General features: G+C 42.1%; 1 protein-coding gene across 6 annotated transcripts in view; it reads right to left on the bottom strand.

The window, feature by feature from the left end:
- The window catches only part of RHOBTB1 (Rho related BTB domain containing 1), a 123,931-nt gene that overhangs the window by 64,942 nt on the left and 43,651 nt on the right, over window positions 1-15,338 (bottom strand). For 2 of the 6 annotated variants that reach the window (XM_058671030.1, XM_058671028.1), the window contains exon 4: window positions 4,689-4,792. The exons of 3 other annotated variants lie outside the window; for them this stretch is intronic. The gene's annotated coding sequence lies outside the window, so the exon portion shown is untranslated. Of the gene's footprint in view, window positions 1-4,688; window positions 4,793-6,951; window positions 7,067-15,338 lie in introns of those variants that run through there. One more of the 6 variants, XM_058671031.1, reaches the window with a different exon arrangement.

The following is a 15,338-nucleotide window of genomic DNA, read 5'->3' on the forward strand; positions in this document are numbered from 1 at the left end:
AGTTCTGAGGTCACACCAGGGGCATTTTTCCCCCCACACACACCCACCTCGCAAAGGCTTATGGAATGCGCCTTCAGGGCCTCAGCTAAGCTCTGAGGAGGTGAGGAGCCATCTAGTTGTCCCTGTCTGCAGGGAGCTTTCAGTTGTCTGCTGAAATTCGCATGCTCAAATCGCCACTTGGATCCCACGCAGCAGCAGGAGGGGCGGGAAGGCAACAAAGATACTCAAATGCTTTCAGGTGTGTTCAGTTAACAAAGCCTTACTAAGGAGGCTGTGATCAACCTGGACACACGGATGGAGTTCTCAGGCAAAGGTTCCTGAGATACTGTCGCCTGGGAAGAAGACAACCATGTTTCTTGTTAGGGCCCTTTCTTTGTATTATGCTGCTAAAACAGAATATGTGAAAACATTCTGAAAGCAAGCAAACCTCTCTGGGCCTCATTTTGTTCCAGGAAGTCATCTTCAGTCTCCCAGATGCGTTTACTCCCTCCCCAGGAATCCCACATGAATTCCAGTCCACCGGGTCTTTCCTCTCTTCCTCACGAGTTGTATCGTCACATCTTGGAGAAAATATTTTTGCCTGGTATTCTCTGAATCCCAATTCTCCGTCACCCCCTCCCCCCGCCACTCCCAAGAGACTTCAGGGCATGGAATTCCATGTTTTTACAAGGAGAGTTATCATAGGAAGGCTGGAAGCCTACTTTGTTTAAAGCCATCCTCACTGCACTCTTCAGAAACACAGTTATTAAACCCTACTCGTTGATGCCAGGAAGAGAGAGCGATGAGAAGTCGAGTATGGGTGTCTTAAGAACTTCAGGTCCCATAGATACATAGTACATACATGAAGGGGTGACCATTAACTTGGCACAAGACAATCTATTAAACAAAAAGAAGAGCTCCATTTCTAAAGGCTAAGTCTATACATATTCTTTTCAGGAACTCATTTCTTGGGCAAAGTTTATTAATCCTGTTCTCTTCCATCGAGCAATCCCCTTCACTGCCAGCCATTACTTTTTGAACTGCCCTGGGGGGGGGGGGGGCGCTAAGGAACAGGGTAGAGCCTGAGAAGAAGTGGGAATCACCATGTATCACAGACCTGATATGTGACAGGCACAGAGCTGGGTAGTTTAAAACATTTTTTAACTTAACATCCACGGCTCCTGGGATAGATGTTATCAGTATCACAGCCTATTATGGATGAAGTGACTTGAGGCAGGTAGAAATTAATTACCGAGGCTGTGACACCTGCATGTACACATGGGTCACCCTGGGCCAAATCTTATTTTATCACAAACCTGCATTTTAATATCCTTCCCTCTGTTATTTAAGAGTGGCAAGTTTCTCTCAATCAGCCACAACCATACTACACGAAGAATCTGTTGGCACGCTACTGCCCTCCACCACAGGGGAGGCCAAGGCTCCACAAGCTTTCTAAGAGATGCCCCTTCTAAAGGGGGATAAAGGACAATTCAAGTGGCGCAGGGTTGTGGTATACAGGGTAAAGGTGCCATCTGTGACACTGGCATCCCTTTGGACCCAGAATTGTGAACCCTTTGTCGACTTCTGAACTATCTGCCTGCTGACCTGCTGCCCGTTATGCTGGGAAAGTGAACTTGTGGAAGGCACATTGCTGTCTCTTCCTCTTCACAGCTCTTTCAAAGCAAATAAATAAAAAAAGACCAATCAAAGGCAGGCATTTAGCCTGGAGGTTATGCACCTGGACAAAGCACCTGGAGTCCACATGGGGGAAGGCGTCCCAGCACTAGCTCTACTACTCCCAGCACTAGCTCCTGACTCCAGCTTCCCATTCATGCAGATTCTTGGAGACAAGAGTGGATGACTCAAGGAATTTGGAGTTCCTGTCACCCGTGTAGGAAAACTGGATTGAGCTCCTGGTTCCTGGCTCCGGCTCCCTCCACCTGTTCCACATTTGGGGCAACTGAACCAGTGGAGCAAAGCTCTCTCCCGCTGAAAACAAAAACAAACACAAAAATATTTGGCTGTCTCAGAATTACTGTTCCGAGTTGAATGTCTAGATCTGCAGGGAGCAGACAGGAGGAGCATCCAGGCAAGCACATTAGTATTAATAGTAATTTATACATGGCAAAGGAAAAGTCATCATTCTAGCAAGTCCCTTCCAAACAGGCATCAAGCTGAGGAAGATGTTTCTCCCTGCTATTACCCAGTCCCGAACTGATAAATAAAATTTGGATGCTGGCAAAGTTGGAGAAAACGCAGCAAGCTGTACAGAGTATAAATTTTATTGTATTTTGCTAACAGGAAAGTAGAAAAAAAGAACATAGCATATAACTCCTAGAATTACCACCATCAACATATCTCTGTTAATGTGATCACTGCAGAATCCACCTTTGTACACTGAACAATAAATAAATCAGGACTATTTATTTCAAAGGAATATACAAATTATCATCTACATGGAATTAAACCAACTCTGTCTTTAAATACTTTCACGTTTGGATTGTACAACAATGATTGTTAAAATGTTGAGCAGCTTCTACGGCAAATATCTTACCAAAGTCATAGGATTTAAAAAAAGAAATCAAGTCCCATTTATCACCAAAAAAAGCCTTTCCTGTCACTTTCTTGAATTTGTACCAACACCGAAACATTCATTTTACTTCCCGTTTCCCTAGACTTGTCACAATGAGATTACTCCATTAATGAGCACATTCAGCTTCTAATGTTTTGAGCTTTAGGTAATCCCCTTAGAGTTCTTCTAGAGTGTAGCATGTATCAATAACTCTTTTAATTGTTGTGTAAATTTCTATTGCATGTATATACTAGAGATTGTTTACCCATTCACTCGTTGAAGGATATTGGAACAGTCTCTAGTATTCTGGTATTACATGAAACTCTTCTGTAAATATTTATACATAGGATTTTTGTGGGAACAAACATTTTTATTTCACTGGGATGAATGCATAAGAATGCAACAGCTGGGTCACAAGTTAAACAGGAAACAACCAAATGACTACACTGAATGGTTTTACTACTTCCACATCCATCAGCAATGTCTAAGACATCCACACAGTTTTACCAGCATTTGGTACTACCAATACACTAAATTTTTTCCTGTAAGTTTATTTTAATTGTATATAGTTACAAGGTAGAGTGTGGGGGGATATATCAACGTATTTATTTCCTATAGGAAGACTAAATAAAATTATTTACCATTTTCAGTTATTTGTACATTAAAACGTCTATTAAATATACTTTGTAATGTGTCAGCAAATATGTACAACATGTATTGACAAAATCAGGACAATTAACATTTTTTTTTCCTCTCATTAACTTATGATTATTGGCTGCACTTGTGTTCAGAAAGCAGGGAATTGTGGGAGTCTGGTCTGTGTCCCCGTGCAGCACATGGGACACAGTCCTTAAACTAGGAGTTGATACCCATCCAACCTCCTTCCATGTTTACTATTTTTTTTTCATGTTTACTATTTTTATTAATTGTTTTTAAAATTCTTATTCCAAGCCCAGTGCAGTAGCCTAGTGGCTAAAGTCCTTGTCTTGGTACACCCGGGATCCCATTTGGGTGCCATTTCTTATCCTGGCTGCTCCACTTCCCTTCCAGCTCCCTGCTTATGGCCTGGGAAAGCAGTTGAGGACAGCCCAAAACCTTGGGACCCTGTACCCACGTGGGAGATTTGGAAGAAAGTCCTGGCTTCGGAATGGCTTAGCTCCGGCTGTTGCCGCTACTTGGGGAATGAACCAGCGGATAAAGGATCTTTCTGTCTTGCCTTCACTCTGTAAATCTGACTTCTCAATAAGAATCAATAAACCTTTAAAAAAAGTTTTTTTAAGTAAATTCTTCTTTCCTATTATACAGTTTTGTAGGTAGAGCTTCCCCCTTCCCTCTTTGTTCCTTTCCCCATCTCCCCTCCTACTGTCCCCTTGATTTTACAATAACACAATCTTCCAGCTGTGGTCACATTCTGTTCTTTATGTGTGTCATGACATTGCAGGTGTAGGCAATGGAAGGGAATCTTGTTGTTAAGGTACACTTGCTACTATTTTAAACGAAATGGTAGTTGTGTAGGAATATCTCATTTTGCTTTCAATTTACATTTCTTTAGCAGCTAACCACTGTGAAACATCTTTTCACGGGTTGATTTGCCATCTTTTCTTCCTCTTCGCTGGAATGTCCATTTGCGTTTCTGCCTATTTTATAACTGTATTGTGTGTCTCTTTACCGTTAGGTTTGTATTTTTGTATGTTCTGCAAATGACGATTGTAAATTAAGAACTGCTTCACTTTAAGATAGCACTATTTTTAACTCAATCACAGTTGTTCAACATTTTATACTTGTTTTACCGAGAATATTCTTGGGCATGAAAAGTACTCACAGGCTCCCCCCCCCCCCCCCAGGTCTTCATTTCAACCACTATAACTGACAGAGTTCCCTGCGATGTGCGACTGGGTGCTATGCAAAGTCACGTGGGGGTCGGTGGCGGGGTTGGGGATGGGTCCTGCGCAGAGGCTGCCTAGGTGGGCACTCAAGACACAGCAGTGGTTCCAACCCATCCAGCTAGAGTTTCTTGCTTCAGGAGCGGGATTTGAGGCTACTGTAGTGGCTGTTTTGAAGCTGGGGAGTTACACATGTTTCAGAGAAATTCATGGACAAATGCTCACGGGGGTGAGGTTGGAAGGAATAAACTCACCTACTGGCCTACTGTAAAGAACAGATGCGTGTGGCAGACAGGTGTATTGAAAGCTGCTTGGATTCCTGGAGCTAACCCGATGGCTTTCAACAACATTGTAGTACCTGAAGAGGAAATGATTGGTGATATATTTCACATTTTGCTCAGACTGATGGATTTGCCAGTTTTAAAATAAAGTTTGTAGATTGCGGAACAGAATAAGAAGATTGCATACTGGCCTCGAGCAATTTAGTGGCAATTTCCTTGTATAATTTGCTTTGCCAGCTTTCCAGAACTGGGGCATTAGCTCACTCTTGGAGCACTGGGATCTGGACGGCACAGGACCATTAAGCTGGGTTGAACTCATGGTAGTGCTGAGTCAGGGAAGGACTTTTTGGCTTTGGGGCTTTTCCTTCCTAGTAAACACTGATGAGTCAAAAACAAAGTGATTTCCTAGGATCACTGGTGTTCTTGAAACATCTTTTTTGTATTCAGTTATTGCAGTCCTCCGGAGGAAACGCAACCCTAGGGTGCTTCTGAGTCAGACTAGCTAGGAAAAGGGTGATATGTAGTGTTGCATTTGTGGGAGGAAAGGGTCCTGCCTTTTATGCTGATGGGTCAACACCATGCAGTGACCTGCCATCACTATTGGTGTCTGTCAGGAATACTGCCTGGTCTGAAGGAGCTGCACCTGCAGGGCTCTTTCACGAAAGTTAATCCTGTCACCTAGGAGACCCATAGTGTGGAGTTAACTACCAGGGTTTTAGCTCAGGTGTTTTGCAAGGCAGCAGTACTTCCAGATCACCTAAGATCCTATTTCCTGCCCACTGTTCTGGAGGAAATGAGAACTAGTTTTGGTTGTGGAAACGACAGAATAGTATAGATAAAACGACTCCTACTTCTGGGTCACTGCAGTCCAGTTCTCACTGTTGGTTCTGATGTAGTTTTTAGGAAGAGCTTCGTTCGTAAAAGCATTTTGAGGAAAAAGAAAGCTTTTACAATTAGGCTAACCTAATTGATCTAATTTCCACAATAACTTAATAAAAGATAGATTGGATGCTGTGTGTTTTGTTGTTATTTTTGTTAAGACACGATGTTTTTTATATTACAGATTCTATTTTCCGGTCCACCAGTAAAAGTAGGCTATGCACTGAAAATAGACAAGAATGCATCCCCTGTTGTAGATACACACCAACACTTCCTGTACAAATCCATTCATTGGCTTTTCTGTTATGGTGAGCATGAGTTTGGTAAAAATGTGATTTTTTGCAAGCTTGGAAATTCTACCTATAATCTTTTCAGAAGCCCTCCTGCGCTACCTCAGCACATGTAAGAAGGGGTAACAAACAGCTTTTATGGTTACCTGTCTGGTTTTGTTTAGGTCTGGCATTACAGATGAAATCCATGTATTTCACAACTCCAGAACAAAGAAAAACACAACAGTTGTACATGGTGTAGCTTTGACTTTTTTTTTTAAAGTAAAAACATGATTATGTACTGAAAGAAAGCACCTACATTTGTTTTAGGATCAAGCTATATTTTTAATATTGTAGAAAGTGTTGATGCTAGACTTTAATTTTACTTAATTAAAACTAAACTAGATCAATATATCATTGCATGTTTCAGGCTATCTTGCCTGTTCAACTGTTTCATATAGTTACTGTTGTTCTAATTAAGCAAATCAAACATGCATTAAAGAGAATAGAGGGTGGCAGAAAGAGGAAAAGAGGGAAACTGTATTTTGGCCATTCCACTGATCAGCCATGTAATTCTGCACCTAGTTCCTTAACCCATTTTACTTTCATGTTCAAATACTGAATGGAGTTAGGAATAACAATGTTCTATAAAGTTAAGAGAACTAATTGAAATAGCATTTGTAAAAAGTATCTTGCCAAAGGTAAAGTTCTATACATACTGTAAACATAACCTCATGAGAATATTTAAAACCTTGTGCAGCTTAGGGTATCATTTGATTTGGGAGTACTCTAGATTAACTATATGGGAACTAGGTCATTCCCAAAATTTACTCCCCACAGTAAATTTTATATATATGTAAACATTATATATACATAATAATGTCCAGGGGAATGGAAAATTTAATGTTTGAAGTCTGAATTTCTTACTCTGACATTGACTTGTTTTTTCCCATCTGCAGACATGAGCTACCCTACATGAAGAAAGTAAAGTAAGTGGACTGTGAATACACACACACACACACTCACACACACACACACACTTCAGAGAAACAAATCCACTAAAGTCCACTTCACATTCTCCTGCTTACCAAGGCATCTTTAATGTATATGTCATTTAATCTTCATGACAACTTTGAGAAGCATCTCCAGTTTGAGATGTGGGTAAATGACTTTTGCTTAGATGGCAACCAAGTCATTTTCTGTAAAGAGAGGGGGGTGGGGCATGGAATTCTAACTAACCAAGAATTCTAACTCCAGTTTCTGACCAGGTACAAGGAAATATTCTGAAGCAATTTAGCGAATAGTACACCAGCTTGTTGGAGATCCACCTTAAACGGAATAGGCATTTTCCTCCAGCTGTAGGCAACTGCCTAGTGTCTTATACCTAGGTAAGTGTTTTGCTGCTGGGATAAATGCAGCCAGTAGCTGCAGGACATTCTGGGCATGGTTAATGACAAATCTGTGTTAACTATACCAGTGACCCAGCATAGTTTTCTTCTTATTCTCCACTTGCCACCCGCCCCGGCCACCCCAAAACACTTTTTTTCCCAAAGCTAAGTGGGAAAGACTGAGAACTCTGGGCTGGGACACACCACCAAGGCCCCCTGGTGGGGGGCACAGCAGATTGCTGAGAAATGGGGGCCTGGGGACATACGAGAGTGGGAAGAACTGAGGGCATGTTTGACAGGGAAGGGATGACTTTTGGGATCTTCCTGGACTAGGTCACTGCACTCGCATGTAGGTGAGGGAGCTGAAACAGAGTGATTTAGAGGGGTGAAACTGGAGGGCATGTCTGGGTTAGGTCAAGGCACTTGTCCAGATGGGAGACCTAGGGTGGACCAAATAGCATTGTCTGTTTGGTGTTTGAAAAAGCTAGGGCTGGCGGGCATGACTGGCTGGGCTAGGTCATAATATCTTCCGAGTGTTGAAGCAGTGAAGCAGGTAATGTTAGGCTGGGATACAGCACTCAGCAGAATGTCAGAGAACCAGGTCTGGAGGAGCATATCCTGCAGGAGAATTGTGGGTTCTCCTCTGTGGAACTACAGCACCTGTGAGTTTGCGCAGAGAGCTAGGGACAGTGATGGTCTAAGCCAGCCTGGACCATAGATCTCACCTGACAGGAACCCATCTGACACAGGAGTCAGGCTGCAGCATCTGCCAGCACGTGCAAAGCCTGGTACTGAGGGAAGATTATGTCAAGCAGGGATGCTACATCACTTGGCATGCACAGTGGGATACAGGTTTGGGAGAAGCTTGGTTAGGGATGCATGGGGGAAATCCCCTACTAGGTCACAGCTCCTGCTGGGCCAGGCTGGGCCAGGCCTCAGCACCTGCTGACACACATAGGAGCCAGGACAGGGTGTGGGCCGCATCCAGCTGGACTAGGCTACAATGCCTGCCAGTGAGAGCTGAGACTGCAGATGGGCCATGCCAAGTTGTGCTGAAGCACCTACTGGCACATGCAAGACCCAGTGCTGGGAACAGACCTGGTGGGGGAACTCTCGGGACTCACCTGCTAGGCTGTAGCTCCTACTGGTGAATGGTGAGAGCTGGGGCCATAAACTCTTTGGCTTGCATGTGGAATGGGTCTGGGGTTGGGCTAGATTGGGCTAGGCTTTAGCATCTGCTGGTGATTACAAAAACCAGAATGGATATTGGACAGAACAGGCTAAGCTGTTGCACTTATTGGTTCACATAAGAACTGGGTCTGGGGGGTGGTTCACATGAGGGTGGACTAGGCTTTAGCACCTGCTGGCACATATGAGAGCTGCCTGGCTAGGCCATAGCACCTGCTAGCAACTGCTGGTTCTGGGTCATGTCAGGCTGAACTGCAATACTCCCTGGCAGGTGCAAGACCTCGGGCTGGGATTATGCCTGGCAGAGGAACTATGGGCACTCCCCTGCTAGGTTGTACCTATTCCTGCTAAGCACAAGAACCCAAGGTTGGAGGCCAGACTAGGCTAAATAAGGTGGCAGTACCTGTCAGCATATGTGCGGGTCTGGTTTGGGGGTGGATCTGTCTGAGCTAAGCTGCAGCACCCATGGGTGTGCATGATAGTCAGATGGTATACAGGCTGGGCCAGGCTAGGCTGCAGTAGAAGCTGGCATGTACGAAGACTGGGCTAGGGATGGGCCTTGTGAGGATTACTGGGGGTTGCCCTGACTAGGCCTTGGCACCTGCTGGTATGCAGGAGGACTGGGTCTGTGGTGGATTGGCTGAGTTGGGCCACAACACCCACTGACCAGGCAACTGTATTCGCTGGTATGTGTATTGGTCAGTGCAGGTGACAGATGGAAACTGTCTTATACTTCAATCGCTGGTGAACACAAGAGTTAGGTCTGAGGTCATCCCAGGCCAGGTTTCTTGTGGGATTCCCCAATCTAGGCTGCTGCAGTCAAATGCTGGCCACAAGAAAAATCACAGGATATGTGGTCCGACCTTAGAGTGCATGTATCAGGACTGGAGCCTCCTCAGTGCTGATGCCTGTGTGGTGGTCAGCATGTCTAGATGCACATGGGGAACATGACAATCAGCTCAGCTAGGCCAGAAGGGGATGGCAAATGCCTTGTCAGAGGATGGAGGCAAAACAGTTGCGTAATTCTCCCCGTCAAGCTTTACATCATGTTTCTTGGATGCACTAAGGTAGAATTTGTCAACTGGTGGTCCTTAAAAATACTTTCTCAATCCTGGGGGCAATGAAACCAACAACTTCTCAGACCTATCAAAACCACTAAAGTAACACTCTCAGAGCACTCTTCCCTATACCAGGGTCTCTAAGGTGTTGTCACAGGACTGTCCCCATCCCTGGGTGTTGATGCAGTTTGACAGCAAGGAGTGGCTCTCCTTCTCCTTTGTGGACGTAGGAGAAAAAAAAAAATCCACAAAACTGAAACATCTGTCTCACCCCCTTCCTCTGTACCTGAACTCCCCGCCCTAATCAGAGGCCAGCATGGGCGTGCATCTCTCTCTACCATGCAAACCATATTAAAATGAAGAAAAATTTTTAAAAATGCATACACATTTTTCTAGGAACACCAATGTTCTGAAAGGAGACCTACCACTGTAGTCATAGAAAAAACTAAATCGTGAGGCATTTCCTTAACTGGAACCACTACATTTGTAAATGTTTCCTAATCTAAAAATGCAGAGGACCTGACCCCTTTTGCTGGACTCAAGAACATCAGTCTCCATGCACACAATTTCGGAGTCTCTACTTAGCTCTATAAATATTTATACTACTTTAATATTTCACATGACCTAAATTTTACCACTCCCCTTTAAGGACAAGTAGTTATCTGAATCACATGTGACATAACATTGAGGGCACGCAGTCCCTCAGTTTGTAAATAGAAACTCGTGGGCATACAGTCCCTTACTCTGTAAATATAAACTCATGACTCCCAAGAACAGGGACAAAATCCCACTTCTGCCACAGCATCCAACTTAGGAGAGTCTGATGTTTCAGTGACAGGCATGGACACTTTGTTGCATCTTCATCCCCACAGGGCTTTGAATAGCATCACAGGCAAGAAAATGAAGATAGTTTTAATGCAGACTTAGTATACATAATATGAAAATCCAAAATCTGAGATCTGAAACTGAGCATTGACCTGCAGTTGCAAGTGGAAAATTCCACACCATAAAGCTCTTTTTCATTCACAAAATTATTAAAATATCATGTAAAATTACCTTTAGATTATGTGTATAACATGAAGCATGAATTTTATATTTAGATCTGGGTCCCATCTCCAAGATATATATATATATATATATATATATATATATATATATATATGATATATATATTACAAAATAAAACCATCTGATTCCTGAAACACTTCTGGTCTCAAGCATTTCTGAATAAAAGATATTCAACCTGTCATGGTAAAATTTTTATGGAATTCCTTAGCTACAATTTCTCCCAATCACTCATATACACAGGCTATCTATATGACACGGAAAATGCTGCAGTTATAAAGGAAACTATCCTTTGTGGTTTTATTTGTTCTGCCAACACTGAGCACCCACGGAAAGGCACTTTGAGATCATGAAAATATTTTACAAAGATTAAAGTGTTACAAGCAGGTAAAGTATTACCATGAATGAGTAATATTGAAGACCTATATTGCCACTTGACTTTTTAATTTGAAATACTACTTACCACTTAGTAGCACCAACTGTGCATGGGGCATGTTACTTACACTTTTACACTCTCGTTAACCTCTTACAATGACTTTATGAGGGAAGTACAATTAACATCTACATTCCACATAGCTTATGAGGGAAGTACAATGACCATTCCCATTTTATGAAGGAGGAAATCAAGATCAGAATGGCCAAGTCATTCACCAGAGGTAAAAAATACTAAGCAAAGTCTTAGAGTAGGCATTCCTGACAAAATTGGCTTCCACTTTCCCCAAATAAGCACTTCCTATTTACCATTCATGTTTGTTCAAAACAGTGTCAGTCACAATGGATGGCAACACACCATGTACTTAAAAGACTATTGGGCTACAGCTTAAATTCTTTGCTAAATCCAGGTAAATGAGATGAAGAGAACTAATTTTCCTAAAGCGACAACTTCAGGACTCTTCTGGTCCTTGACAAGCAGCCAGCATCTGTAGAGCAGGTGCTGATGAATGACATACACACAGCAATAACAACAACAACAACAACAAACCACGTGAACTATGGGAAAGCATTCATTAGTTCCTTTCTTGTTATTTCCCTAAGAAATTAAATTTTTACTGTACTACCTAGTGAGACAAACAGGATTCTATAATGACTTCATATTGTGCCTGCAATGTCAGGTTAATGAGATAAGAGGAGAAAGCCAAGAAGAAAAAAAAACAATCCATTTTAACAGATGGAATTATCACATAATTTGATCTGAATGTACATGCAGCACAGGTAAGGTGGGGACTTAAGATTCCTGGGAAGTACTATGCGCTCTCAATTATTTCTGTGAATAGTAGTTTTGGGGGTTTAAATATCCATTATCTGTCTGGTGGGGGAATAAGTTATGCCTATTAAAAGGAACACTTTTTCTCTTAATTCTTGGCCAACAGAACTTCCTTGTTAAGGACACTGATTCCCCCACTGCCTTCTGTAAGTCACACGGCACCTGAAGGAACAATGGTATTTGTGTGGGATGGCTGCTCATTGAGACGCCCTCATGGAACAAACAACAGTGCTGAAATGACTTACTTCTTTTTTTTTTTTCAGTTTTTATTATTGTAATTTTATGATACAGTTCCAAAGGCTCTGGGATTTCCTCTCCCCCCTCTCTAAATCCCTTTCTTTTCTCTAAGATTTATTTATGTTTTATTGTAAAGTCAAATACACAGAGAGGAGGAGAGACAGAGAGGAAGATCCTCCATCCGATGATTCACTCCCCAAGTGACTGCAAAGGCTGGCGCTGTGCAGATCCGAAGCCAGAAGCCAGGAACTCCTCTGGGTCTCCCACGTGGGTGCAGGGTCCCAAGGCCCTGGGCCATCCTCGACTGCCTTCCCAGGCCACAGCAGGGAGCTGCAAGGGAAGTGGAGCTACTGGGAATAGAACCAGTGCCCATATGGGATCCCAGCACGTTCAAGACAAGGACTTTAGCCGCTAGGCCACCGTGCCGGGCCCCCAAATTCCTTTCACCGCAAAGTATTTTTCCATATTATCACAATAGTATATATCTCTTCATAAACAATCATAAGTCCATTATTGTGGGCATGGACAATGGCAGAGTCCAGCATCCCACTGTAAACGACTTAGTTTTTAATGTCTTTCAATACTTCAGTCCAAATAATACCTTTTTAAACATTTAGTGAAAGTGATATAACATGGCCTCTGAATACAGAGTCCTATCTTCCTTTTTTTTTTCTTTTCGATATTTACATAGTTGATCAGAGTAGGAAAGATCAAGGGTTAGGGGAAAGTGGGTGAGACCATTTTTTCCCAATTTTCTTTTTCTTCTTCCTGTGTCTGGGGGAAGCAGAGAGATAAGGGAAGAAGCCACACCTAGCTTCCTAACCACCCCAGCACCCAGGGATGGAGAGCTGCCACCTGATATCAACCCAGGGTCACCGATGTGGAGCATGTTCTGAGGGTTCTGCTTAAGTGGTTTTGATAGTTCTGAAATGCTTTTGATCCTGCCAATACAAGGATGAGGAAATCCTTCCAATGTCAGCTGACATGGTTGACCTTAGATTTTTAATTCACCCAGATATTTGCTGTAATCACTTGGCTGGGGGAATTGTCTAATTTGTTCTGCCCTTCTTCCTCTGTTATAGTACCAGATGTTCTCTGCAGGCCCTGATGTGCTGCCGTATCTTCCATGTGCATCTGGGTCTGCCATCCACTCACTGCTCTGTCTCCAGTGAGGAGGCCCAGTTCTAGTGCTTGCACTCTACGGTCAGATCACCAATCCTGTACGTGGGCCCTCATATCCCTGCACACAACCACTGCAACCCACACACCAAGCTCCCACAAGTGCCCCAGGGCTGCCCATCTCAGGCCCTGCTGAATCCCCAGTCCCTGGAGCTCATGGACCTGGCACTGCCCCCACACACCTTTAGAAAAAAAAAAAAGTACAGCTAGGTGACTATGCTGGTACACTGGTATGGTTAACACAGACCCAGGATATCCACCAGCTATTAGCTGCTTTTCTCCCAGCAGTGTTAACACTTGCAATCTAAGCCCTTGCCTACAGCTTGGGACAGAGTCCTGTTTTCTGCAGAAAGCGAAAGCACAACTGTTGTTTTCACAAGCATGATCGTTTTTCTATGTGATGACTACTAGGTTTGAGTTTCCTTCTCAATAAAATAATGGAAATGGCTAACGACGATGAAAGAATATATATGCTGAATAATACATAAACACACCGACTCATGAACAATATTGCGGCATTTTCTTTAAGTCTGTATTCTTGTGCACTAGATGTTAATGAGGGGCAGATATATTAGGAAATATTGAAGTGCTGTGTTAAAAGAAACATTAGACTATCATCAGTATAATCTAAGCTTTAAATTCAAGGTACCCTATTCTATTGTGATTAAATCAATCAAAACTACAAGTTTTGGCTGACAATGTCCACTAACTTAGTTGGTTAAATTTGGTAATTTTAGCCCCACTCACTACAGTGAAAAAGAAGCATAGCATCATGATAAGTAAAGGGCACTGCCTTGAAAGTTTGGTAATGAGACTCAAGCCTGACTGCTATCAACTTCTGTTAAGAGAATCTCTTTGGAGAAGTTACTCTTCTCAATGTCCCATTTCCTTATCTATAAAATGAAAGTGCTCATGGTGGATTTGAGTTCCTAAGTGATTGTACTGTGTATGTTGCCATTAATATAAAAAGATGATATGCCAACCTCAAAAAGCATTGTGCACTTTTATTTTGGAAAATCTACAAAAACTTCAAGTAACGAAAGGATTCTTCCCATGTACTCATTGCTAAATTAAGCTGACAGTTTTACTGCTTATGCCTCTCATTGGGTTTGGGTTTAGGATTGCCGTATATTATGTAAGGTACTCAATTGCACTAAAATGTTCCATGTGGTATCTGGGATAACCAAACAGTAAAAGCGTCGTTCACTGTATGTCTGAAATTCAAATGCCATTACAACAAATGTAATTTTTGTTTGCTAAATTAGACAAATTATCTGAATTGGAAAAGATGAGGAAACAGGAGAAACGTTAGATAGAAGGAAAGTGAATAAAATCATTTTCAGAATTATCCAGATATGGATTTGACAGAAAATAGAATGTTATGTAGCATTTCCCAAAGTATATTATATTGAACCAGACTTGAGCGAAACACACTGAATAAAGTGGAATGGTCTTTGCTTAAAAAATAAATCATTTTGCTCAGGAAATGCTTTGTGTTTTGTCTTATTCTTAAAGAAAATTATACTTCTTCTTGCAAGACCTTTCAGATTACTTGTATGTGAAAGTTAAATTATGCATTTATGAGAAAGAAATAGTTTCTGTTGAGAGCCATACTTATTTGATATGGGTACCCTTCTTTGTGGTCTTAAAAATATCATTAGTTCATATTATTCTGCAAAAACACATTTTGTGAACATCAGAATAAGTAATATAAAAATGGTGTACATCACAGATCAATCATGCCAACAATGTAACAAGGATACTTCCTTTAGACTGGGCAGTCATGTATAGGTCACTGTGATCAACTATTCAAGGCATATACATCCTGGGTGACCCCCAAGCCCACCACTGATAATTGCTAACTATCATTACGAAGAACAAATGCTTCCATTTATTTTGTCTGTGCAGTAGGCACTAGAATACTCACTATTAAAGTCTGTAGTTAGGTGGCACAGAAGCTGCTGGCTCAGTATCAGAAAGCATTCTCTAAGTCATACATTTATGGTTTATAACATGTCAGTGACAGATGCTCAGACAGGTTTAGAATTTGATTTAAAGAGAATAGAGAACCTGTATGTGCTCCAAAGTTGTGTCAA

Source organism: Ochotona princeps, chromosome 13, assembly GCF_030435755.1.
Source record: "Ochotona princeps isolate mOchPri1 chromosome 13, mOchPri1.hap1, whole genome shotgun sequence".
NCBI lineage: Eukaryota > Metazoa > Chordata > Mammalia > Lagomorpha > Ochotonidae > Ochotona > Ochotona princeps.